We start from the raw sequence: 10,231 nt of genomic DNA, 5'->3' as shown, positions 1-10,231 counted from the left end.
ACTTTCTCTTTCATTTTTTTTTTCTGAGTCTCTTTCTTTTTCTAAGCCTCTCTTTCTATTCCTTTGTGTAGCTTGTCTATTTTTATTTCTGTCTCCTTCTCACTTAATCATGCTGTCTCACCTCTCTTATCTTTCCATGTCTTTTTCTCTCTCCAGGTCTTGATCTCTTCATGTTTCAGTATCTCTCTCCATGTTTCTCTGTCTCTGTGGTTGTGGCTCTTCTCTCTTGTCTATGTCTTCCTCTCCGTGGATCTGTGTGTCCATATCTCTCTGTGTCTCATTTATGATCTTCCGTCCTCTGTCCTCTCTCACCCTGAGCCTACGGATCTGAAGGACCTTAATCCGTCACCACACCTCCCACTCTCAAAGCTCTGCCTCACTCTTCCTTTCCGCTCCGTCCCAGAGGCATGGGGGGTTATTCTCCCCAGTCTACAGATTTGGAAGCCGAGGCTTTGGCCGCTGGTGCGAGGCTGCGGTCTCGGCCTCATCCTCCCACGTACTGGCCTTGCTCTCGGCCCTGAGGGGCCGGTCAACCACCTAATCCGCGGGGCCCGGGAACTAGCACCTCGGACAGCGCCGGGAAGGTGCGGGGGCCCGGGATCCTCCTTCTCGCGAGCTCTGGAGGAGCGGCCCTGGGCATGGGGCGGGAGTCTCGCGAGAGCGGTGCTGCAGGCGGCCGTGGCGCGGGCGCGCGTGGAGTCGGTCCCGGGCGCGCGCGCTCCCCCCGCCCAGCCCCGAGCGGCTCGCGGCCGGCTCCGCGCCGCATCGCCCGGTGCCCGCAGCGCAGCGCCGCGGCCTTTCGGCAGCCGAACGGCGGCGGCGGGTGAGTCGGGCCTGCAGGCGGGGGGCGCTCTGCGGGCAAGCTGGGCACGGGAGAGGGGCCCCCGGCTCTGACTTTGCACCCTCTGCGCTTCACCTTTGGATGCAGGGGCAGGCCCAGCTGCTGCAGAGGAGGGGAGTCGGGGTCACCTTCCCTGTTTGGGGCGGGGGAAAGAGCGGTCGGGGCGCACCAAGCCCCGCAACTCCTCCTGTTCCCATCTTCGGCTCCCGCTGAGGGAACCGGGGCTTTGGGTGACGTCAGACCCCTGGATTCTGGAGCCTGAGCCGTGGGCCCTCCATCCCTCCCCAGCCCCGATCCCACCTGGCGTTCCTCCTGCTGGGGATGGCGCACGCGGCCCGGCTTGGGGGCGACTGGAAGCGGGCGATTGTGGCCTCCTTTGGGTCTTTCCTTGCAACAGGCGCCTGCAGGTGGACGCGGTCGTACCTCCCTCTCCTCCCTGGGGCGGCCGGCCTTTGGCCTGTGGGTCTGAGCCGCCCCAGGGCTGCAGAGGGATGGGTGCACTGGCTTGGGCCTGGACTCCACCGGGGCTTTAGGTGGTGAGTTGGGGGCGCCGGATGTAGCTCATTCCAACGCTGGCAGGAGTCGGTCACCAGGACGGAGGCGAAGTGTTTGGGAATCGATCCCTGTCCCCGCCTCCGGGAGCTCCCGGTCTGAGGGGTTGGGGATCCAAGTAGAGACTGGGCCTGAGAATTCGCCACCACAGGCGAATTACCGGTTTAAACTGGTAATGGCCTAGCTTCCTGATGGGGAGATCTGCGAGGGCCTGGCAGAATTTCCCACGGACACAGGGAGAAAGGGAGGCGAGAGCCAGCAATAGGAGACTTTCTGGAGGTGGTGAGATTTGGAAGGGAGGAGAGGCAGGAGAGGGCATTCCAGGGGAACGGTACGGGTAAAGGCATAGGCACAGCGATGGAATCAAGCACAGCTGCTGGCGGGGGGGGGCGGTAGGCCCAGCCTGTGAGCCCAGCCATGTGACTGTGCCATGGGGTGGGGGAGTCTGGAGAATTTTGCAACCCGTGCCCTACCTGTTCTGCCTCTGTGGAGCAGGGCTGTGAAAGAGGGAGATGGTTCTTGCAGGGGCAGGACTGGCAGAGAGATTTTTTGGGGGCTGCACACATCTTGCTCATTTAGGTTTGATCTGCGCTTGGTGAGCCTTAGGGTAGTCTCCAGGGCTGATGGTGGACTGTCTCCAGCGAATGGGCCACCACAGTGGGGTCCTGGGAGGGGAGCTCTAGAGAGGGACCTTGGGCTCTGTGGCTGTTTCTTTAACCCTTTCCCTGGCTGGCCACCTTTGAGCAAGTTGATTCCCTTCTCTGGGCATCTCTTTGCAGCACCCTTCTCTAGGGATGAAAATAATAGGACTAAGTGGTGACCTCCTGTGAGGATGCTCCTTGTTCTAGTTTAGAACGTTCCTCCCAGTTCTTCTCCCTCTTCCTTTTCCCTTCCTCCCTGCTCCCTCTATCTCTCTCTCCCTGTCCTCTCCCTCCCCACAGCATTTCCTCTTAGGCTGCACTTCCTTCCCTGCTGCCAGCCTCTGAAGGTTTCCTGGAGGAAGTGTGATACAGCAGGATTGACAGAAGCTGTGGGCTTAGCTGACTGGGGGAGCCTCACTCCCACCTCTGGGGAGGGTGTCCAAGTCTTAAGCAAGTATGTGGATTAACTGTGCTCTGTGCCTGGTCCCTCCTGGAAACTGCATCCGTGAGGGAATGAGAAAGAGACTGGATGAGAACGAGGGAGCACTTAGTGCCCAGTGACTGGTTCAGAATTTCTGCAGTGGGACGCAGAGCAGTGATGTCTGGAAAGGCATCCCAGAAGAGTGGGATGTGAGAAAATGGTAGGACTTAGAGGAGCTGAGAGGGCTGCTGGTTTAGGGGCGCTGGAAGCAGAGCAGGTGGCTAGCCATGGTCTCCAGCATGAAGCTGGGTGTGTAGGAAGCAGGTCAGCCTGTGGCAGAGAAGCAAAAGGTGGTAGGGAGGGAGGCTTGTAGCTGACTGGCACAAAGCCTTGAATGCCAGGCACAGGATCTGTAGGAGGCTACTGAAGAGTCATCAGCAGGACAGTGATAGCATGGCCAGGAGACTGCTGTTCCCTGAGGATGAGTCATAGTTCCGGGATTTCAGAGCTGGAGATGGGGCTGGCAGTAGGATAAGGGAAGCAGAGGTAGAGCAGGAGGGGAAACTTCCATCTTAGCAGGTAGGTTCTGGGCAGGCAGAAAAAAAAAAAAAAAGCATTTCTGTGCCAGGGATGAGAGGCTCATCCTAGTGAACAGGGATCCCTGGAACTAGCCCCAGGCCTCTGATCTGATCTGAGATCAGGCTTCGCTCCCGTCTGTCTGCCACAGACTTCACTGTGGGAGCTTCTTTCCTCGCTCCACAGTAGGAATGGAACACATTATAGTTAGGGTTTCCCAAACAAAATTTAGATAGTATTTGCTTTCTTATTGGTAACGAAGGAGGCGTTTCTTTAGGCCTGCATCTTTGTGGGGATATGTAGCACTCTCCCCCTTCCCGTTATGAAAGATTCTCAGTTGAGGAGCAAATTGCTATTTCTCTTGTTTTGCAGTCGAAAACTTTGATTTAGAGAGGCCAGTGGTTGCTGTTCTTCCCCAGTCCTCCCATTCCCAGTTTCAAAGGCTAGCCCTGAAATAGGGCAGAGAAGCCTAGAGCCTTCCATTTCTGTGACCCCAGCCTCCTGCAGCCCTCCCAAGCCCTGAATTCTCTCCGACTTTATATACAAACAAGGCAGCTTTGCCCTGTGCTCTGGCTTCTGCCCTGAATCATCCATGCTGTGCTGCGCTGACGTCTCTGTAGCTGTGAGCACACCTTTGGGAGACAGCCTGGGACCAGGGACAGGGCTAGGCTGGAGCCAGGGTTAGGGAGAGTCTCCTCCCTCGAGGCTCCTGCAGTCTAGTTCTTACCTCCCTTCCCATCAGCTGCCCATTCCATTCTCTTCCATGGGGGGAGGATTCCAAACTGGACCACTCTCCCACAGCCCTTTGCTTATGTGGAGGGTGGTTGGGGGTGTGTGGGAGGTGGAACAACACCCATGTCTCCCCATTTCTCTCACATCCCAGTAGAGGGAGATTCCAAGTCTAATTCACCCAATCTGTGCTGTGGATGCCGACCCAGCCTGCCTCCCCAGGTACCGTTGTCCATCAGTCGTTTCCCCCTTCACTGTATCTTCAGCCCACACTGTTTCCCTGAATACCTTCCTCCCTCCTTATAAATAGGCTCAAATCTCCCATCTTGGAAAAACCTTTCTAACCCTGTGTCTTCTCACTGCTGCCATTTTCAACCTGTGACTTTGTCCTACTACAAAAGATGGGTGTATGGCCATTATAGAAATTTTAGAAAAAAAAGATACAAAGAAAACAAATAACTTATCATCTCTCTATCAAGAGCCAACTACTATTAATCTTTCGGTATATGGCATTTCATTGTTGTCACTGATATTGTATGTGTGTATGTGTATTAAAATTTCAGCTAAGCTTTTTGAAAGACTAGTCTGCTAGACCTATCCCTTCTTCTCCCTCATATTTCTCTAATTTCTTGGCAGCTTGGCTTCTCTCTACCATTTCCCTGAAGCTGTGACCTCCTGATTGCCAAATGAGTCACTTGTCACACTTGACCACTCTATGGCCATGGACATTGTTGGCCCAGCTGACCATTCATTGAAAAGACTGAGATAGATCTGTATTCATTGACATGAAAAAACTTCATGAGATATTGTTGAGTGGAAAAAAACAGGTTATAAAACAGCATGTAAGCCGGGCGCGGTGGCTCACACCTGTAATCCTAGCTCTCTGGGAGGCTGAGGCAGGTGGATTGTTTGAGTTTAGGAGTTCGAGACCAGCCTGAGCAAGAGCGAGACCCCGTCTCTACTAAAAAAAAATAGAAAGAAATTATCTGGACAACTAAAAATATATAGAAAAAATTAGCCGGGCATGGTGGCGCATGCCTGTAGTCCCAGCTACTCGGGAGGCTGAGGCAGTAGGATCGCTTGAGCCCAGGAGTTTGAGGTTGCTGTGAGCTAGGCTGACGCATGACACTCTAGCCCAGGCAACAGAGTGAGACTCTGTCTCAAAAAAACAAACAAACAAAAAAAAACTGCATGTATAGAATGATCTCATTTTTGTCATGTATGCTTACATAGACATTAAAAATGAAAACCAAAAAAATCGCCCAAAAACTAAAGGTCAAACTGTTAAAGGGTGGCCTCTGAGATGGTGGATTTTGTTTTAGTGTTTATTATTTTTTTGAGACAGGGTCTTGATCTGTCGCCCTGGCTAGAGTGCAGCTCTGGCTCATAGCTCGCTGCAACCTCAAACTCCTGGGCTCAAGTGATTCTCTGAGTAGCTGGGACTACAGGCATGTGTCACTATACCCAGTTAATTTTTTCTATTTTTAGTAGAGATGGGGTCTCGCTCTTGCTCAGGCTGGTCTCGAACTCCTGACCTCAAGGAATCTTCTCGCCTTGGCCTCCCAGAGTGCTAGGATTACAGGTGTGAGCCACCGTGCCCTGCCCTGAGAAGGTGGATTTTGGAAGGACTTTTCTACTTTATGCACTTAGATTTTTTTTAACTTGCAGATGGTTTTATACATAGCTAAAAAGCAACATTATTTTATTTAAAAAAACCAAACAAACCCTTGAGGCTATGTTTTTTAAAAGGAAAAGAAGAATAGAATCCTTCAGTGGTTCCCATGACTGAAGATAATAAAGTCCAAATCCTGCCCGTGACCCTTCAAGGCCAGCATGACCTGGCCCATCCACCTTTCAGCCCCTATTTTTGCCTTTTCTTCCCTCCCTCCACTTTGAGCTTCAGCCTCACTCTGCCTCTTTCTGTTCTTTGAATATGCCATGGCATTGCTCTTCTGACCTTCACACCTGCTTTCCTGACTCCCCGGCCTGTTCATTCTTCAAGATTCAACTCTGATGTCACCTCCTCTATGAAGCCCTCCTGGGCTCCTCCAAGACAAACCAGGGAGGTATTGCTCTGTGTCCCCACAGCTTTCTGTATGTGTACTTCCAGAGAACTTAGGCAGTGTTGTAATTACCGGGTGACGTAGCTGGGTCCTCCACACTTGCCCTCTTGCCTGCATCTTGTATCTATCACAGAGGAAATGGAGGCAGACACGTGGGACTCTCACTGTCTATTCCAGGGCCTCCCACCTTCCCTCATCTGCCTGCTTACTGTGTTCCTTCCCACTGTCAGGGTTGAGGCCTGTCCCACCTCCTTGCACTGGAACCCTTGCATCTCCCCTTTTTAGGGGCTTTCTCTGTCAGGTACCCTCTGTCTCTGCTGTAATTTTTCTCTGGATCCTTCTAGCTCATTTCCATCTTAAACCCCAGCTGGAGCCTTCCCTAGGGCCCCGCCCCCCATATCCCACCCAGGTGGCACCCTATCTCTGTCCTCTTCTTAGCCGGGCTTCTTCGGAGGGCTGTCTTCACCTGCTCTCGGTTTGCCTGTTAAGCTCACTCTACTTTGGCTGCTACTTTCACCACCAAACAGGTCTCGCTGCACGTACAGCTGACTCGATGTTGCTAAATTAATGAACACTTCGGTCCAGCCCTTTCACACTGGACCTCTTGTGGCATTGTCACATTTCTATACTCTGTACCCTTGGCTTTGGAGACTCCTTGCTTTCCTGGTTTTCCTCCTGCCTCGTCAGCTGCTCCTCATTCCTTCCAGCTCACCCTCTTCTGCTTGAATTTTTTTCCTTTTTTTTTGAGACAGAGTCTCACTGTGTTGTCCAGGCTAGAGTGCCGTGGCGTCAGCCTAGCTCACAGCAACCTCAAACTCCTGGGCTCAAGCGATCCTCCTGCCTCAGCCTCCCAAGTAGCTGGAACTACAGGCATGCACCACCATGCCCGGCTAATTTTTTCTATATATTTTTAGTTGTCCAGATAATTTCTTTCTATTTTTTTTTTAGTAGAGACGGGGCCTCGCTCTTGCTCAGGCTGGTTTCGAACTCCTGAGCTCAAACAGTCCGCCCGCCTCGGCCTCCCAGAGAGCTAGGATTACAGGCGTGAGCCACCACGCCTGGCCCCCTTTTTTTTTTTTTTTTTTCGAGAACAGAATCTTGCTCTGCCCGCCTCCCTCCCCCTGCCAGCCGCTAGAATACCGTGGTGTCATCATAGTTCACTGCAGCCTCAAACTCCTGAGCTCAAGCCATCCTCCTGCCTCGGTCTCCCAGAGTGCTAGGATTACAGGCGTGAGCCACCGTGCCTCACCCCATTTATTTTTTTGAACAGGTAATACATTTACATGATTCATAATTCCAAGATGTTCCAATTTCATCTTTTTTTTTTTTTCCCAGACAGGATCTCGCTCTGTTGCTCAGGCTGGAGTACAGTGGCATGATCATAGCTCAGTGTAACTTCAAACTCCTGGGCTCAAGTGATCCTCTGCTCGGCTCAGCTTCCTGAGTAGCTGGGACTACAGGCGAATGTCACCGAGCCCAGCTAATTTTTAAATTTTTTATAAAGGTGGGAGGTCTCACTATGTTTCCTAGGCTGGTCTAGAACTCTTGGCCTCAAGCAATCCTCTTGCCTCAGCCTACCAAAGTGCTGGGATTAGAGGCGTGAGCCACCTCGCCCAGCCAGACACTGTGCTTCTAAACACTTCAGCATATATCTCCTAAGAACCAAGACATTCTCCTACATAACTACAATACCCAAGAAATTAAGATTGAACAATGGTGTCTACTATGCAGTCTATGTTCAGATTTCTCTAGCTGTCCTAAAAATGTTCTTTACAGCTATGATTTTAAAACTCCAGGATACGTTAGGATTCCGCATTGTTTTTGGTTGCATGTCTCTTTAGTGTGTGTTAATTTGGATGCGGCCCCCTACCAATTTTTGTCTTTCATGACATTAACATTTGTTAATGTTAATTTCGCACAATCTGGATTTTTCAGATTGTTTTTTCATAATTATTTTCAGATTAACATTTTTTGGCAACAGTATTCGTAGAAGATCTTGCGTCCTTCTGTGCACATCTAACAGGAGGCACATGATGTTCTTTCATCCCATTATCAGCAATGCTACATTTTCACTGGGTCTGCCAGACCCTCTCATTGTAGAAGTACCTTTTCTCTGTTGTGATTAATAAGTAGTCTGGGGGGGTGACAGACTGTGTGGCTCTCTTCTTCCCTGGAAACTTTTTTTGTTTGTTTGTTTGTTTGTTTTTCTTTTTTGAGACAGCGTCTCACTCAGTTGCCCGGGCTGGAATGCAGTGGCGTCAGCGTAGTCCACAGCAACCTCAAACTCCTGGGCTCAAGCGATCCTCCTGCCTCAGCCTCCTGAGTAGCTGGGACTACAGGTGTGTGCGGCTGCACCCAGCTATTTTGAAAACTTTCATACCAAACTAAATTTGAAAGACTAGTAAAGGGGCATCCATATTCCTTCACCCAGATTCACCAGTTGTTAACATTTGCCACATTTGCTTTGATTCTGTCTTTTTCTATCCGTCCATCATTTCTTTTTTTCAAAACTATTTGAAAGAAGCTTCAGACATTATGACACTTTACCCTAAGTATCTGAGTACATATTTTGTAAGAGTAAGGACACTCCTATGCAACATCGATACCATTATCACACCCAAGAAATAAAATAGTTATGCAATAATTATCTAATTTAGAGTCCATATTTGGGTTTCTTTCCTGGCCTCAAGGAAGGCTCCTGTCTTGGCCTCCAAAAGTGCCGGGATTACAGGTATGAGCCACCATGCCTGGCCAGGATGTTGCTTTTTTTAAACAGCCCAGGCTAGTTTTTAGAATGCCTCACAACTTGGATTTGTCTGATTGTTTCTCACGATTACATTCAGGTTAAACACTTTCGGCAGGAATAAGACATAGGTGATGTGCCCTTTTCTGCGTGTCACACCGGGAGGCCGTAATGTCATTTTGCCATTATTGACGTTGTTGGTGAGGTTAAGTTTGGCTGCCTGGTAAGGTAGTGTCTGCCAGCTTCCTCCACGGGGAAAGCGCCTTCTCCCCCTTGTCATTGGCAAGTCATCTTTGGGCTTGTATTTAAGACTCCGTTGCTCTGTTACTCGCCTCTTCCCCAGCAATGTTTTGCCCAGTGGTTTTAGTAGCTGTTGGCAATCCTTGCCTGAATTAGCTATTACATTAATGATTACAAAGTTGGGAGATTTTCTAATGTCACTGCTGTGTTTATAGCTGGCATTCTTCCACAAAGAGCTTTTCCTGTTTCCTTCTTCCCTCTCTTTTAAAAAATAATGTCACTTTGGACTCATGAATTATTTTTTTTAAATTCAGTATAATATACTACTGTAATTATTACTTTTGTTACTCTAATTGTCCCAAATTTGGCAGGTGTTAGCCCCTTCAAACTGGCTCCTGTGACTTGCCGCAATAGTTGTTGAGTACTTTCTTGTTTTTGGTACCACAAGATGTTCCAGCCTAACCTTATATTTCCTTGCCCTGGCTTGGGACTATATATATATCTATGTGTATATATATATATATTGTTGAGACAGAGTCTCACTCCGTTCCCCTGAGTAGAGTGCAGTGGCGTCAGCCTAGCTCACAGCAACCTCAAACTCCTGGGCTCAAGTGATCCCCCTGCCTCAGCCTCCCGAGTAGCTGGGACTGCAGGCATGCGCCACCACGCCCAGCTCATTTTTCTATTTTTAGTAGAGACGGGTTCTCGCTCTTGCTCAGGCTGGTCTGGAACTCCTGACCTCAAGCAATCCTCCCACCTTGGCCTCCCAAAGTGCTAAGATTACAGGCGTGAGCCACCATGCCCTCGTGTGAGGGCATGGTAGCTAACGTGTGTATGAGATCCTATATACCAAGAATGTGCGTGTAGTTTTAATTATGCTGCAGTGTATAATCTGGTGTGTTATTTAAACAGCACTAGTACTGTACACTGGTTTTCCCCTTGTGTTTGCTGTTGCACATTGATTGCTAAGGGTGCATCAATTATAAGCATTGAATACTCCATCCCTTTCCCTCCCAGTGAATGGGATGAGAAAAGCCTTCTTCCTTTGCTTCAGGCAGCTGTCACCTTCTCTTTATTGGTGGTCCTAAGTTGGTCACTTAAGAAAAAAAGTGCAACAGATTCTCACTCCATGTATCTGATTTTTTTATTCTGTTGTGAAAAATTTTTAAATCTCCAACTTGCTGTTTGTGCAATGAATTTTTATTTTTAATCCCTGTGCCCAATTTTGGAGTTGAGAGGGTTGTTGGTAATAAATGTATGATGTACACTTAAAAAAAAAAAATGCCCAGCCCAGCCATACATATTTTTAAAATCTTGAGTTCATACTGATACCTCTACCTTGAATCTGATACCATAAGTCTCTTTCTTACCTTCCCACGTTCCATATTCTGTCTCCCTACGCCAGCAGTGAGAACCATGTTCCCC

General features: G+C 49.6%; 1 protein-coding gene across 1 annotated transcript in view; it reads left to right on the top strand.

Moving 5' to 3' along the window:
- The first annotated feature begins 690 nt into the window (after positions 1-690).
- Positions 691-10,231, top strand: part of SCAMP5 (secretory carrier membrane protein 5) — a 20,368-nt gene continuing 10,827 nt past the window's right edge. The window contains exon 1 of the mRNA XM_012640562.1: positions 691-823. The gene's annotated coding sequence lies outside the window, so the exon portion shown is untranslated. The remainder of the gene's footprint in view (positions 824-10,231) is intronic.

Source organism: Propithecus coquereli, unplaced genomic scaffold (assembly GCF_000956105.1).
Source record: "Propithecus coquereli isolate 6110/MARCELLA unplaced genomic scaffold, Pcoq_1.0 Scaffold155, whole genome shotgun sequence".
Classification (NCBI taxonomy): domain Eukaryota; kingdom Metazoa; phylum Chordata; class Mammalia; order Primates; family Indriidae; genus Propithecus; species Propithecus coquereli.
The sequence above is the reverse complement of the archived record's forward strand: the minus strand, read 5'-3'. Positions and strand labels throughout refer to the sequence as shown.